The sequence below is a fragment of the Charadrius vociferus genome, unplaced genomic scaffold (genome assembly GCF_000708025.1).
Source record: "Charadrius vociferus isolate BGI_N301 unplaced genomic scaffold, ASM70802v2 scaffold545, whole genome shotgun sequence".
NCBI lineage: Eukaryota > Metazoa > Chordata > Aves > Charadriiformes > Charadriidae > Charadrius > Charadrius vociferus.
The window spans coordinates 1,042,802-1,058,621 of NW_009648590.1; the positions used below are offsets into that span (position 1 = coordinate 1,042,802).

The following is a 15,820-nucleotide window of genomic DNA, read 5'->3' on the forward strand; positions in this document are numbered from 1 at the left end:
GTTGTAGTGGTGGTGGAATTGACCCGGCAGAGAAGTGGAAGCTGTGATTTGAGCAAGCAACTGTGGCTTTTCCTGGCCATGTGCTGAAGTTCTTCAGTAGATGAAAGTCAATAGGCCTTTTGAGTTCGTGGTTAAATTAGGTTGGTTTTATTGCTCTCCAATACAAATAAGAAGAATGGAATCCCTCCAAGAGCTGTCTGTGTCCTAAGATGATCAATCTTAGCTGAAAAGTAGGATTAAAACTAATATGCAAAAAATGCAAAGGGTAAACTGAAGATTAAGTTAAATATTTTTGTTTACCTTCTTTTGTATTAACATAATTGTGTAATTAGAATCAGAGGGACTTTACAGCTTACAAAACCGGGCTCCTTGTTACAATTTTGAGTCTTTTTAAACACAGAGAAAACTCCTATTTTTTTGTCCCAACATGAGGAAATAACCAGCCCAATCCTAATACAAATGCTTGCTTTGGTAGCAATCTTACACTGGCATGTGAAAATGCAGTCAAATATATATTGAGAAATTACACCTGTAAATTTTATTGCTTAAGACTTTACTGAAATGTAGTACATTAAATGTCTTGAACCTAGTCATTGGAATATTTGCAAATAAAAAAGTATTCATTCTCCCATGTTTCTGCAGGAACTAGGAGGGTTTTTTGGTGTGAAGTGGTGTGAAGTGTGGCATACTCTGCTCTTTATTATTTTGTGTCCACAAAGTGGCTTTGTGCTCCCCTTCTTTCCTTCCCTCCTTCCCTTCCTTTCTCTAAGCCATAACTTTTGATCTCCGATGCTAATCTTGAAATAAGTCAGAACAGCAGATACCATAAATGCTAATAATTATTTGTAGACAATTTGTTCTCTGCGAGCTTATGTAACTTTTTTCCAGTTGAAAGCAGAAAAAGCCTTCCCCTTCCTCTGTTCCTCTTAGCACACTTGCAAGATGAAATGTTGCAGCAAAATGTTGTTTCTCGGCTCTGATTAAAAGCATGAGTCACAATTTGTCAGGTCGCGTGGGTTAGAATTGCTCAGACTCTTTTGCTGCATCCATTTCAATATACATTATAATGGAGTGTGGAGCTGCTAGAATGAAGTCAGAGCTGGTGAAAAGAGGGAATTTCCTCTCCTTTCTGATCAAACATATAGACAAGAAATGACTTCTAGGAGCCTTTGAATAGCTATAAATCAATGCCATGAAAGAATCACTGGGGAAGGTACTGCTTTGGAATGAGTGACAACAACTGAAACCAACAGCATGTCTGAGCCAGTTCATGGGTTTGCAATACGCTCATCAAGCTTTGAGCAGATTAGAGCAGTTTAATTGTGAATTAAGATTTTAAATACTGCACAGAATTTGTTCAACACTTACATATAGACTGAGATTTCGTGCAGCATGCAATTATGCTGAATCTAATTTCTGCCAAGATCCACAAGGAAGTTTATTAATATTTTGTGTTTTTACAGTGGATGCATTACAGACAGCCAAATCTAAGCACTCTTCTATTGGCACAACAGGCCCCAAATCATGCTTATATGCTCAGGGGTGGCAGTTCCCTTATGGCAGCATATTTATCACTTACCGTTAAATTGCAGCATTTGCAGAGTCTGTGTGTAATATGCTCCGAATACTCTGTTCAGAACACACATTTAGCTAAAAAATATCAACACAAAGACCATTTGAGCAAAATACAGGAGAATAATACTGTTTCATACGGGTGCTGGAGACAGAATTGCCTCATGGTAGAGGGAACAATAATGAAAATGGGATGCTGCATGAAAAAGAAATGCCATTTCCAACTTTCCTTTTGCCTGGTATCAGTATCACGTGTGTCTGAGTGAATGTGTGGAAATTAAACCAAATTGTTACTGTAAGACTCTATTTCCAGGCCTTGTACCACTATAGACCTCATCTGCTGTGGTTGCTAAACTGAGGAGTCTAATATGAAAAGAGATGAAAACCCCTTAAGAGTCCACAGGGAAAGACCTCAGTGTGCAGTGCAGGGTCTCTGTGGTGCAGTACAGAAATGGGTATAATCACATATCTAAAGGTTTTCTCAAACTTTTGACATGTAACAGAGTTGCTTAGGGCTGTCTGTGCACTCTTTACACTGGCTCTTTTAAAACTTTTAGTACTTGCCTTTTTTACCTTAACATTCTTGTGTGTAGTCTCACGTTTGTACTCAAACACTTACCCATATGCATGCACACACATAAAATTTTAGCTTCTGTGCAGATGGGCACAACTGACATATAGAAAAATGATAATTCAAGTCTGGCTAAACATTTAAAGCCATGGGGATCCAAAAGCAATAATAATCCTTTTAGGAAGTGCTCAGGACTGAGTTATTATGGTGGCAGATGCTTCATACATATAAATCAAATATTTACTGACAAATGAACCAATTGCTGCTGAACTTCTTTTAAAAATCAAGGTAGCAGGTGAGAAGCAAACACATTAAGGCATGAATGAAGCTAGTAGATACTTCTTTGGTCTGCACAAGTCATATTAAGATGGAGTTTGATGGATTTATGACACTGCATTATATTTATCTGAAGGAAGGGTGTGCAACCCACTGCTCTGGCAAAGACAGATCTGTTCCTAAAGGACAATAGAGTAATAGCTTCTTGATTCCAAAGTGATTTAATTGTAGTCTTCTTTATTATGTCTCTCCAGGGTAATTTTTTTATGCTGTGGAATGTGCAATACACTGCTCAAATTTCTCTCAGGTCTGACCTAGATAAGTAATTTCACAGGGCACTTGTGGAAAGTTCCAAAATCATTTCATACCAGAGATGTAGTGATTGTACTTGCGAGTCCTTCAAAACATGGCCTGCCATTTTTTCCCTTTATATAAGTTTGTCCCTTCCTGCTACATTGCAGACATAAAAGAGCCAATATAAGATTGAGGTAGGTGATTCTGCCCCTCTACTCTGCTCTTGTGAGACCCCACCTGGAATACTGTGTCCAGCTCTGGAGCTCCCAACATAAGGAGATGGACCTGTTGGAGCAAGTCCAGCGGAGGGCCACGAAGATGATGAGAGGGCTGGAGGCACCTCTCCGATGAAGACAGGGGTTGGGGTTTTTCAGCCTGGAGAAGAGAAGGCTCCAGGGAGACTTTATAGCAGCTTTCCATTATATGAAGGGGGCCTACAAGAAGGCTGGGGAAGGACTTTTTACAAGGGCATGTAGTGATAGGATGAGGGGGAATGGCTTCAAACTAGAAGAAGGTAGATTTAGATTAGCTATCAGGAGGAATTTTTTCACAATGAGGGTGGTGAGGCACTGGCACAGGTTGCCCAGAGAAGCTGTGGATGCCCCATACCTGGAGGTGTTCAAAGCCAGGTTGGATGGGGCTTTGAGCAACCTGGTCTAGTGGAAGGTGTCCCTTCCCGTGGCAGGGGGGTTGGAACTCGATGATCTTTAAGGTCCCTTCCAACCTAAAGCATTTTATAAACTCTTTGTCAATGTGTGAAACCACACTGATTTTCATGTGCTGGACCACTGTGATGAAACTGAAGCTGAGACATCTGGAGAAACATTCAAAGTTGCTGTTCTGAAGGTTCTTGCATAGGATTTGGCTGAGAGGTTTCTACTTATTTTCTTCTGCTTTGGACATGCAGATGAAGAGTGACATAGACACTGAAAGTGAACAAAAATTGTTGAGCCCAGGCCTGTAAGGAGGGAGTCTGGACAATACCCTTTGCCAAATCAAAACTTTACGAACAAGCCACGAGAGGGAGATGAGTGGTGTTGATTCCCTTGGGGATGGTTTGCTCCCTTATCCTTCCTAGGCACCAGTTAAATGCCATATGTGGGAACTATTATGGCAATCATTTTACTGACCTCCTGCGTTGTTGTCGTCTGTCTTTGGTACTTCAATTTATTTTTAAATCCATCCACTGGTGGCCAAGGTTGCGGTAATGTGCAGTGGAAATGGGGAAACAGGTTAGATGTGAGTGTGAACAAGATGTTGCTGAAGTCTGATCAATGGTGTAATTTAAACAAGAATTGTAGGAATCAGCTTAAATGAAGATTTTAGGAATATCACTTGTTCTTCCAGTGCGGGATTTATCTTGAAGTAGCACTTTGCAGATTTTTAGCTATTGATAACTTTTGGTGTTGCTGGTGAAATGCCACAAGGCAGGGGGGAATGCTAAGGGCAAAGTGTAGCTTGGAAACTCCTTGTGGTCTTCTAGCAGTGCTTTGGAAAGTCAGTTTGAAAAACAGTCCTTGTAGATGCAGGAGGAATGCTATGATTTTTAGCTAAAATGCTGTATGCTTTAAGACGTGTTGAAAGTGTAGCAGTGTAAGGATTTGATCTTCAGTTCAGGGGGGTTCTTTTCAGAATGTGGACCACAGGATTGAGAGGGTGGTAAATGAACGGCTCAAGGGAGACTGTAAATCTCTTGCTAACAAAATTTTTTTCTTCCCTGTGACTGCAGTTTGCAGTGTTCAGGGTTTCATTTTTTTTTTTTTTTTTTGCAATATCGAAGTTAGTTGGTCTGTTTTAGGATACTTTTCTGTACAATGTGTACTTTTCTGTACTGAAAAGAGGGAACAGCAGTACTAACCCCTGTGTAATCTCTGAATACGTGCTGGCAGTGATGATCAAATCCCCCTTAGCACATTCTACCAGAGTGGGCACGTGCCTATGAAACCTTCTGGTCAAAGGAGCCACCATCCTCTGCTCTGCCAGCAGACAAGGAGGATTTAGTTTCACAGCAGCAGGAGGGAAAGTACGAGCTGCCTTTGAACCTCCTGCCCGGTGCATCCTGGCTATGAATGCCAGTCACCTGGATGCCTTGGGAAGGGGGTCACCTCAAACTTTCCTTGTGACAAACTATTCTGCAATACTGTTGCAGTTGTAGTGTGGTGAACCTTTTTATTTGGGATGTCTCTGGAGTCTGCACAGCTACATCCATACATATACATTTTCTTGCTGTGACCTTTTGCTGTAATTTTTGTGTCAATTATAAACATTACTGACTTTAAGCATGTTAAGAATCAATCGTGGCAGAAAGGCTAATTGCAGCTACAGACATGTGAAGTGCCTAAACCTATCTGCAGGCTCACAAAACTCTTATTTTTGTCATAGGAAAAAGGTACTTCAGGTGTTGAGGGGAAACCTTTCCTCTTTCTAGCAGAAGACAACTTATGAGAAAAAAGGAAGCCCCAAAGCCCTTAAGCTGTTCAAGGGAGCTCAGCTGTTGGAGCTTAGAAAAAAGTGGTCTTTCTTACCTCTTCTCCTAGAGGAAACCCGTTACCTCTTTTTCCCTCTTTGGGGAGTGGGCTGCCCTGAGCTGGTTGTCCTCCCCTGTGGGTGTCAGCCCAAGACCTCTCTGTGCAGAAGCAGGAACATCTGCAGGGCACAGGACTCAGCATAAGTCGCTGGATCTAGCCTGCTGCGTTGCGTGTAACCCCTGCAATAAACTGGGGAAACTTCATCTTCAAATAAGTGAGGTGGGATTTTTCATTTGTGCTGCACCAGTTGGGAGGCTTTTCCAGAGCCTCAGCACTCCGGTGGTTAGAAATCTTCCAGCTTCCAAGTTGTAGTCAGGGGCAGTTTATTTCCATTTGCTCTTGAGGCCAGACTGTTCCTTTAAAGGTTTGTTGTTGTTTTTCATAGTGTTTGCCTCTGATAACTACAGAGAACAATTGCAATCCTTTTCAGCCTTCCTTTTGCTCTGTTGAAGCAGCTGATCCCTTCGGGTTTGCATGAGCAAGTTCAAGTAGGGAAGACAGGTCAGCTGTGGCAGTGGAGAGGCCTGTGAAGGCTAATTTACCCCACATCCTCGTCTTTTATTCATGTCCCAGCTCACCTTGCAATTGTCTGTTTCACTGCCTGTGTTTTCAAAACATTGAAACTGAGGTCTTCCTAAACACCAAGTATGTTAGATCTGCCACATTTGTGTGATCACGGGAAATGGATTCAGGAAGAAAGAGACCAGGTTAATCAGCCATGATCCAATGTGATAAATAGATGTTGCTTTTTATTCTGCTTCCCTTTTCTTTAATTATTCTTTCATCTGAGGTCTGATGCCTGGCACGCTGCTGAGATCAAACTAATGAGCTTCTATTTTGCAAATCACTTCAGTAAAAGGTCCCTGTATGTTGTAGATCCCTGCTACCAGGCAGACATTTCTCTGATGATGACGGACTCCCTGGTTTCAGAGCAGTATGGTTTTGCATTTTGCTTCCACTTTCTGCTTGCAGCCATGTCCAATGCATGTTATCCATGGAAAAATGCAGCAAATATTGATTTAGCTGGGGGATCTGGGGTCCCAAAGCTAACATCTGTCACTTGGACTGCAGTCTGCCGGAGTTGGTTGGTTAAATAGCCCTGACTTGGCTATCTCTGCTGGCAAAGGCAAGTGATCAGAGGTGGCTGCCTATCTCCCCCAGGAGACAGTGGATGAGGAGAGGGGAAAGAATAGCACTTGGGCTCCCTGGCATCAAAAAGCAGTGGTAGTCCTAAAACGCTTCTGTACAGCAGCTGGGCAAATTGTAATAAAAAAAAAAACAAACCAAAACCAAAAACCCAAAAAGGGGGAAAAACTGGAGGTCTGGTTTATAAATGGCTTCCATGCTCTTTTGAGTCGATAAAATTCAGTGGTGTATATACACAGATATTCCATGATAGTCGTAGATTTGTTTCCTAACTCCAGAAGGGGTAATACATGGTGCATGATAATTTCTGTCTTCATACTTCATTATTTGTATATAACGAATAGAGGATCAAGTGTAGCACTTTCATGGTACAGGGGGCAGCATTGGCCTGTTTAAGAAAATGTACTTTGTGTATGAGAGACAGACAAGCGAAAAACCTCCCACTTCCACCTCTCAAACATAAAAGTAATGATTAAAAAACCCTTTGAGACAACTTTGTTCTTGTTTTGAATAAACAGTATTTATTTAATCCCTTTGCATCTGAAGATGTGAAGGGTGACCTGGAGCACGAAACTCTGCAAGAAAGTTGTACAGAGGCTTCAGGTCCTCAAAATGGTCGTCTTTGACCTCCTTGGATGTTTGCTGGTGAAAAAGGAAAAGACTAGAAAGCCAGTTCTTGTTTAATCCTCTAATTAGATATTTCTTTTAAGTAATTAATTGCTTGGACTACTCACATCTTACCGGCTTTTGCCAAGGCTTTTCGTAGCTGAGTTTTCAAGCTCGACTCATTCTTTTTTGCAGAGCATTCTATAAAGCTCGTCTTCCTTTAACCATCACTGCCCTCTCATGCCTCCTTCCTGAACTGTCATGTTTAGTAATACAGGTTTTAAGGCTTTCTAGCGCTGTGGAGGTCATTAGAGAAAACCAGACTTTTAAAAATGCCCTTCAAGAGTGACAGTGCTTTTGTCAAAGTTGCAGTGCTTCGAGTGAACGCAATAGGGATTTAAATGGAGCTATTGCAATGCCATGCTTTAAGTAATAACTTCAAGTGTCATCAGCATGGAAATTTTCTCATTTTGGTAAGCCTCCGAAGTTGAAGAAGGCTTCTACAAGTTTTCTTAAATCTGCCTTCACAGAAACAGAGCAACTCTGGGTCAAAAAGGACAGGCAGCAAAGGAGGTATGCACTTGTCTTAGTGGCAATATCAGTTGATAGTATTTGACAGAAAAATTCTTACCAGTCACCAGAGCTTTTAATCAAAACTGTCAGCTTGATTCACTTGACTGAAGAAAAGTTTAAATGAACAACTTCATCAGTTGCATTTTTGGTGCTGATGATTTTACTGTCGCTTTTTTGGTGGTTTGTTGTTGGGGTTTTTTTGTTTGGTTTTTTTTTGTTTGTTTGGGGAAAAAAGAAGTTTATTTTCTTAGATAAAAAGCTAAAATTTGCCTTCCCCTAAAACTCCTGCTTGAAATTCTCCGTAGTATGCCTAGTCCTGGTGGCAGACTGAGACTGAACACATTGTTTGGATGCAGGGAATGCAGCAGTAGTTTTAATATATTATCTTTATATATCTATCTGTATCTCTCTATATATCTAGTTCACTGGTTTTGAAACTTTTTGAAAGTGCAGCATTCCCTGGGTCAAGCTGCATCTGTGCTCTTTCCAGACAGAGAAGCTAAAACTAACCGTAATTACTGGATGCTAAGAAATGGCAATTCCCCAGTCCTGAGGGAACAAAGGCAGTTAGCAGTTCCTTAGAACTTGCTGCTCCTTGGCTGGCTTTAACCCTCGCAGCCTTGTCTTCCAGCCCTCACTTACGGCGGCGTTAATGGCTCTGCAGCTATGGTGTGAGTCAGTTACCATCGAGCCCTAAACCCTAATCTTAGGTGAGATAAAGGGAGATAAAATTTCATTTGCAAACTGCAGTTTCAGAGATACTTGATCTAGTTTAATAAAACTGGAAAGTGGAATTGCAACAGAAATCTGAAACCAACGTACTTCATTCATACCAGTGTAACTCCAGATGCTGACAGATATGTTGCTTGTTCACACTGGAATAATACATGGTTGAATTATGACTCTTAGAGCAAATTCACTAGGCTTAGGACCTTATGATATTCTTGACTAAATGGGACAGAGGCATCTATGCTTTGATGACAGTTTCTTGCTGTCAAAATTGCTTAATATTTAGGTGAATATTAATGCTTTTTCAGCAGCCAAAAGCTGAATCAGGTACGAGTAATTCTGTTCACTACCATCTATTTTGTAGTGAAGTGTGACAGTTAATTATGCTATTAGATGAATTGTCTGATTTATTCGCTTTCTGAGTCTCATGATTTTTTTATTAACTCTTCATACACTGAGCACAATGGTTACCTTCCTCGGAGTTCAACCTTCTGAAGTTATGTTTTGCTCAGGACAGAGTATTGTAATTCTGATTTTATTTCAAAAATACGTACAAGTCAGCTGCAATGTCTAAATATCTCCCAATCACTCTCATATTTCAACGTGAAGAATTAATAGCATAAATGCAATTCAGTGATACAGCTGATCCCCTCTCCCTTCTCCTAAGCCCCTCCCAAAGAAACAAAAAAAAATTGTTCTTAACTGAAAATGAGCAAGAAACTTTTTTCCTGCTAGGATAAAGACTGAGCAAAATCTGTCCAGCTTATTTTGGCATTAGAAGAATTAGCAGAAATGTCAGTGTTTTACAAACTGTTTGAATATAGTATTAGCATAATATTTTGGAATATGGTACTGGCAGACTCACAACAGTGTTTGCTGTAACTGAAGTTCAGAGATCCAGACTCAGACATGCAATAATGAAAGCAAAGGCAAATACTCAGTGCAATTTTGGTTGGAGGCAGCAGTGGTAAGAGAATAAAATATATTCTGGATTTTTTATGCATGGACAGACATATGAATACATTGTTGTCGTACTAATTATAGAACTTGTTATAACGCTTGAAGCTTTCATTCTGTCAAATCAGATTAATTGATGGGAGAAAATGCCTGTTCACACAGGCAATATGTAGGAATAGCAATAGGCAATGTTTCAGCACGCTTCCAGTGCCCCGTGCTACCCTTTCAGCACAGGGTAGCTCAGCTGGTTTTGCTGCAGTCCAGCAAAGATTTCAGAAATCTTGCTCCTTGAAATTATCGCTCCCGTTTGCTCGTGCTCCATGAAGTGCTGTTTCCGTCAGACAGGCCGCTGCCTTGGAAGCATTTTTGGATGCATTTCAGTGGGCCTTTTAAATGTTATTGCTATCCCCCCTTAGCTCTGGTGAAATCTGCAAGGAGGACTCTGAACTTTGCCACTCTTTTTCTAGTCTCTGCTTAAAAAATAAAAGAAAGGAACAGAAGGTGACTTTAAGGAAAAATTGTTGTTGGGGAGTTTAAACCAAGGACAGAGCCTAGTTTACAGCCACGTGACATGTCAGAGGTGGCTCTGGCCGTTTTGCCTTGCACTTGTGTATGAAATACCTGTACCACCACAATGAGAAAGGCAGACTTACTCCTGCACGTCCTGGTATTTTGTCTGTTTTGCAGAGATGCCTGTCCTCATGGAGGCACATTGTGGATGTTACCCTCCTCAGCTGCCTTTTAACACCTCTCTGCTCTGTGTTGGCAGCACCCTCCTGCATCAGCAGTCCTGCAGAACAGTGCACTTAGTACAATCTCCGCCAGGCAGGTGGGCTTTTGCTCACCTGAGCTCTCCTCTGCTTTTGAAGACATGGCCGATCCATCACGAGGTGGCTTACTGCCACTGTCAAATGATGGTGATGATAGTCAAGCACTTTAAATGGAGTGAACCAGATGGTGCCATTCCTGCCTTTCGGAGCTGGACTCGCTGTGTGCCTGTGACTCGTTGCCTCTGTGCGGCAACATGAGTGCCAGAGCTGAAGCAGCTCTATTTGCTCAGCCTATAAACATCATCCTTTTGGAAGCTACTTTCGCTTACCATGAGGTGAGCTGTCAGTTTAAGGAGAAGGCAAGCAAGATGATATGTGTTCGTGGCAGGTACCCATGGGACAAGTTCATAACATTTTACAGCCACTGTTGTGCTGTTTGCTATCTTGCTGGCATCTATCACAAAATGAGACCGACAGGACTTAAACAAGCAAGGGAATCCCAAACTTGAGCTCAAACATGGTGATACCGATGCCTTGTGTTCCTATTTTTCCCTGTTACTCCCTCCGTACCTTAAAACCAAATGAGCGGAAAGAAAGACATCCTGTTTTGTAACTGCTTTACTCACCATGGAAAGGCAGTGACATGGGCAACGCAGTAGCTGTTCAGCGGTGGGCATCAGTGTAATGGGAAGTAGTAGAGGCAGTGAAGAATAAGGTTGTATTCCATCCTCTCTGCAGGAGGAGCATAAGCAGACAGCATGCCCCAAGCTGGTACGGGTGTCTTCGCTCTTGTTGGAAAACTGCTTACTATGGCTGCTTGCTCAGTTCTTTGTATCATTTAAGAGAGGTCACTAGAGCAAACATACTGGGTTGTCCTTCACAATGCACAAGAGGAGAGAGGACCATCTGGGGAATTATTCATGCTTTTACCCCTCGTAACTTGTCTCTTTTCCTTGAATGTGTCCCAACTTGACTCAGCTGCTTGCTGGTTATATTTGAGGATCTCACTCAATTGCAGAGAACTGAAGATGGTTAACAATTGCAGCAGCGCTATACCTGGGTAACTCCCTAAGAACTACTCCTAGGAAAGGATTCAAAATGCTTGGAGCTGATGGCTGATAGAATTTAGCACCTGGCAATGGGAAGGATCAAATTCATGAAACAACCAGCTTTCTGAAAATCAACATCAAATACTTCAGAGACCTTCCCTGGACCTAGCGTTGCAGGCATGTGGTTGAATGTCATTGCAAGCATGAGGTCACCTTCTCCAGGGCACAGCCAACCAGACTACCTGAGTGTCACAGCACTAAATCAAATGGGGCAGGAAGCCACCTTGTTTCATGATTCCCTTGTCAGTGCCATCTCTGCCTGCATTGAGCAGATAAACTGGTGTCTTTGTCTCAACTTCCTTCAGCTAAGTGTCATAACTGTAAAAATGTTTGCGTTTGGCAGGAGCAGCGTCCTCAGACACGTTCCTGATTCCTCTGTGGCTGCCTTTAGACTTTCCATTTGCTTCCACGGGCTCCAACACTGGTGTCTTTCTTGCCAATGCTCTTTCCTCTCCCAGTTCATGTTTTGCAGATCACCTTGTTTCTTGCAAATGCTGCGAGCCCTATCTCTGCCCATAATTTGTATAAATATAATTGCTGTGACATCATATTGGTCCAGCCCTCAGTTTCCTCAACAGTCGAGTGCAATGGCATTTTTGTCTGCATTCTCCTGATTTGGCCTGTCTCAGGGACTGGTTTTATTTGTTTTTACAATTAGCTATCAGAATGCACAGTCCTTGTATTTAGTAGCTTATGATCTCAAAGACTCTTGGAGGTCAAAATACAATGAAACAAAAGGCCATGCACCATTCAAGGCTGAAAGAATATCTAAGTTCTCCTGTATCACCTTTTTAACAGGATCCACTCAATATTAGTTTAGTTCTTCAAATCTGTGGAGATATCCTAGCCTGGCACGGAATCTCATCATTCTGTTTTTTCTTCTCTCCACCTTGCTTTCTTTGCCTGACCAATATCTCTTCCCTGCCTGACCGTCTTCATAACTATGACACTAGTTCATAACTTTTCTGATATATCTGCAGTCTATATTAACTTTCCTTTAATTCTTAGTCTCATCCCTCTCTATTTGCTTTTAGTTATCAGCCGAAAATATGTTTTTTTGCTTTCCTTCATAACTTTTTCTCTTCTTTCATTATTTATGTATTCTTTTGGCACTATCTGGTATTTTAAAGGCGTAATTTGCGTAGTAAATAATAACATGGTGAAGGTGAAAAGTACCTGTGTTCTGCTAATCTCAACTGGTCGGTTATTGCTGAGGAGAATGAGTCACTGCTTAAATAGATAACATACGGGTAAGGTACAGACATACAGGTTATACCAGCATCAGATTGTTGTTGACTTATATTTTACTCACAAGCTTGAGCTGATAGGTTTATCGTTTCAAGGGAAAATGTTATTTAAAAAGTGTACGGGTTGTGGCGTGTTGGTAATACATCTCTGTTCCAATGATGATTCCCGGTAATAAATGAAACTTCATGGAAAATGCTCCTGACTAAAGCTGAGTGGGAAAAAATGCAATTCTATGCATCCAGCAATAGAATTGAAAGAGGTATACAGGAAAAAATGAAGTGTAAATGGGGATATTTGTTCTGCCGGCCGCTTTATGTAACTGTGGTGGGCCACGTGTCCATGGGCTTGAATACCTGCCTCTGGTTTTCACACGAGTTTGTTTTTTTTAAAATATCTAAAACCTGTAGGAGCTAAGAATGAGGGAGGTTTGCCTCCTACAGCAAAATAGAAATCTCAGCATCTCTGTGTTGATTTGTGTGAATGCTAAAAGCTACAAAGGGTTTCCTGAAATGAGATGGGTTGCCTTATAAAAGTCTAATATCAAATGCATATTGTATGCATGATGGCAAAATGATGCAGAAATAATGAAGGACAATAATGCCCTGCAGTTACGGTCTTCTCCTCATCAGTGGAACTCCCTTTCCTTCCCATAGACAGGTGGTAACACTCTGCTGGTTTTCAAATGGAGATACTGAGATAAGGAGTAGGGAAATGATTACCTGTCACCTATGAAACATGTGGCTGAGCTTCTGGGTCTTACTGATTAATCAGTAAGACTGGGTCATCTTATCGACAAGGTTGAAAGTGCCGCAAAGTTGGTAAAGTTCTAATACTGTAAGTTTTAATTCAGTATAGGCTGTTGCCTTTCTGTCAATACAATATAACTTTTTATGGAGCTGTGTCTAATCTCACTGGAATTAAAATAAACCCTGGCACTTTTTCTACTTTGGAAGAAAAGTTTAAAGATTTGTGGTTCTACCTCAAAACTTATTTTGACTTTTCTCACCATTGGTGAAAACTGCCTTTTGCATCCATGGATGTAAGGCTTCTAATATTCCTGCATATGAAAGACGCTCCTGAATATGCAGAAACAAGAGTGTGAATTGGTAAATCATTGCACAAACTCAGCAGCACAGTTTCAGAGCCTAAGCCCAGTCATATGCCCTCTTGCACACAACAGATCCCAAAGCAGAAACTCTTCTGATTTGGTATAGATGTATATTTTTTCCCATGGTGTAGGAGAATCTCTGTGCAGGCAGGATGGTCTGTTTTTACTTTGCGTGGCTGGATTTTAAAGTAGTCAAGTTACATGACTAAGAATTGATCCAAGTCCTTTAAACAGGGACTTGCTTGATTAGGCTAATTAATGTATTCACATTTCTACTAGCTACTCAGATTGTCACTGTGTGGACTTGCAGGACTAGAGCTGGAAGTCATCACCAGAGAGCGAGTTTTCACTGGACCTGTCTTCCCTCACATGGTAAACTCCTCTGTTGCAGGCTCTGCTTCTCAAGAGGCAACTTTTGCAACACGTGACAAAACATGCTAAGGCTAGGACAATGTTTTGACAGTTATTTTCCCTCTGCCGTAGTGGCTTTGACTGAAAGCACCACGTCAATAACCTTAAGTAACGAGATGCATGCAGGGGATGTTGGCAGAGGTGATTGATTGGGTTGGTCAAAAGAAGGAAATAGCTGTCCTTCCTCCTGCCCAGAGCAGGAACCCCGCAAGTGTAGAGAGGGATGTCCTGTATCTTGGTCCCTGCTGTGCCTGGGTTCAGTACAGGGGTGCTTCAGGGGACCCAGAGGCAAGCATCCTATTGCAGAACTGGGGTTTAACCTCCCGTGTGCAAACCTCTTGAGTTTGATCCATAGGTCCTGTTTCAAGCCTCGTGCATTATGAATAATGTGCTCTCTTTTAATGTATTGTTTGTGGTTCTTGTTGAAAGGCATCGATATATCCGTGACTAATGTCTTGAGCTTGATCTCTCTTCAGTGTATGGGCTTCCCCTGCTGTGTTTTGGGGTGCTTTAGGCAATGGTGCTTTACTGATTTATTTATTTGAAAAGTGGGTTTTGCCCCAGTTGAAGCCTTACAGCTCGTACTGCGTGTGGCTCTCTGAGGAAGGCAGGCTGACTGCCATGAAGCAGATGGCTGTTTGCCAGGAGTGAGTCGCTCACTTTCTGTAATTTACCCTTCCTTTTTTTTTTCCCCTAAATGATTTGGCTTGGTTGGGTTTTTCATCAGAGCCAGCCCTTCTCCAATAGCCCGTTCTCCCTCGCGTGCCTGTGTTTGTGTGTGTGCGGGAGAGAGGGAGGCAGAGAGAGAAGCTGTGCCTGGGCTATGCTGACAGACGACTTTTTCCTCAGTTGTCAGGTTTCGAGCCTGTCGGCAGCGCTGCTGGTAAGTGGGGGAAAAAAAAAAATAATAATCATGCCAGGGTGGGGGGAGCGAGCCCGGAGGGACCGTGGGCTGCCACTCGCACGGGGACAGCGAGGGGACAGCCTCGTAGGCAGCGCGTGGCCCTGGGACCCGTGCAGCCACCCCACTGCCCAGCTGCCCGTGCAGACAGCTCAGTTGTCAGCAAGGGATTTTCTTCCCCTCCTCCCTTGATAAAGATCCCTCAGCTGGTATTGCTGATTGTATCCTTGGCTTATTGTAAAAAAAAAGGGAAAAAAGAAAAAATCCGTGTGGGTTTGCAATCTGGAGATGAGCCTCTAATCCCCTCGGTCAGCCCGAGGATGGTGGTGTGCTGGCACTGCTGCCCCCCGCGTACACCTGAGCGCTGGAGGGCTGCCCACGCAGCCCCACTCGCGGGGAGGGGGGAGAAGTGGCTGCCAAAAATGTTGGCCGCTCCCGGGCAGCGTTAAAGGTGGAGCGTGTGCATGTGTGGGGGGCAGCATCTGTCCTCGCCGAGCTTTAACCAAGGCGGTAACCTGCAGCTATGGAGTCACCGACTAAGGAAATCGAAGAATTTGAGAGCAACTCTCTGAAATACCTACAGCCAGAGCAAATAGAGAAAATCTGGCTTCGCCTCCGAGGCTTGTAAGTAGTACTTTTTTTTTTTTTTCATATCCTTCTCCCGTTTCCTCCCATTGTCAAAATTATTGTAGCACTTTCTTTTTCCTTTCTTGCCGGTACCTTCAAAATCTCCCAGGAGTTTCCACACCTGTTCTCCATAAATACAGTGACTTAATCTTTGCAAAAGATCCATTTGCTTCCTTAAATTGAACTGCTTGTTACATTGAACAAACATTTTCTAGTGGGAATGTAGAAATGTCATTAGTGAGGCATTGTAAGATATAAGCACTTACTGAGATGCTAATTACTTTAGCTGCTGTACTAGAAAAGTTTTGTTATAGCCTGAATGGTACTTAATTGCATCCTCTGTTTTCAGTAATCTTACCCTTAGATGAAAGGTATAGAAGACTTCCCCCCCCCC

At 42.3% G+C, this 15,820-nt stretch overlaps 1 protein-coding gene across 1 annotated transcript in view; it reads left to right on the forward strand.

The window, feature by feature from the left end:
• Positions 1-15,820, forward strand: part of PDE1C (phosphodiesterase 1C, calmodulin-dependent 70kDa) — a gene marked incomplete at its 3' end in the record, with an annotated part of 284,944 nt that overhangs the window by 95,414 nt on the left and 173,710 nt on the right. The window lies entirely within an intron of this gene.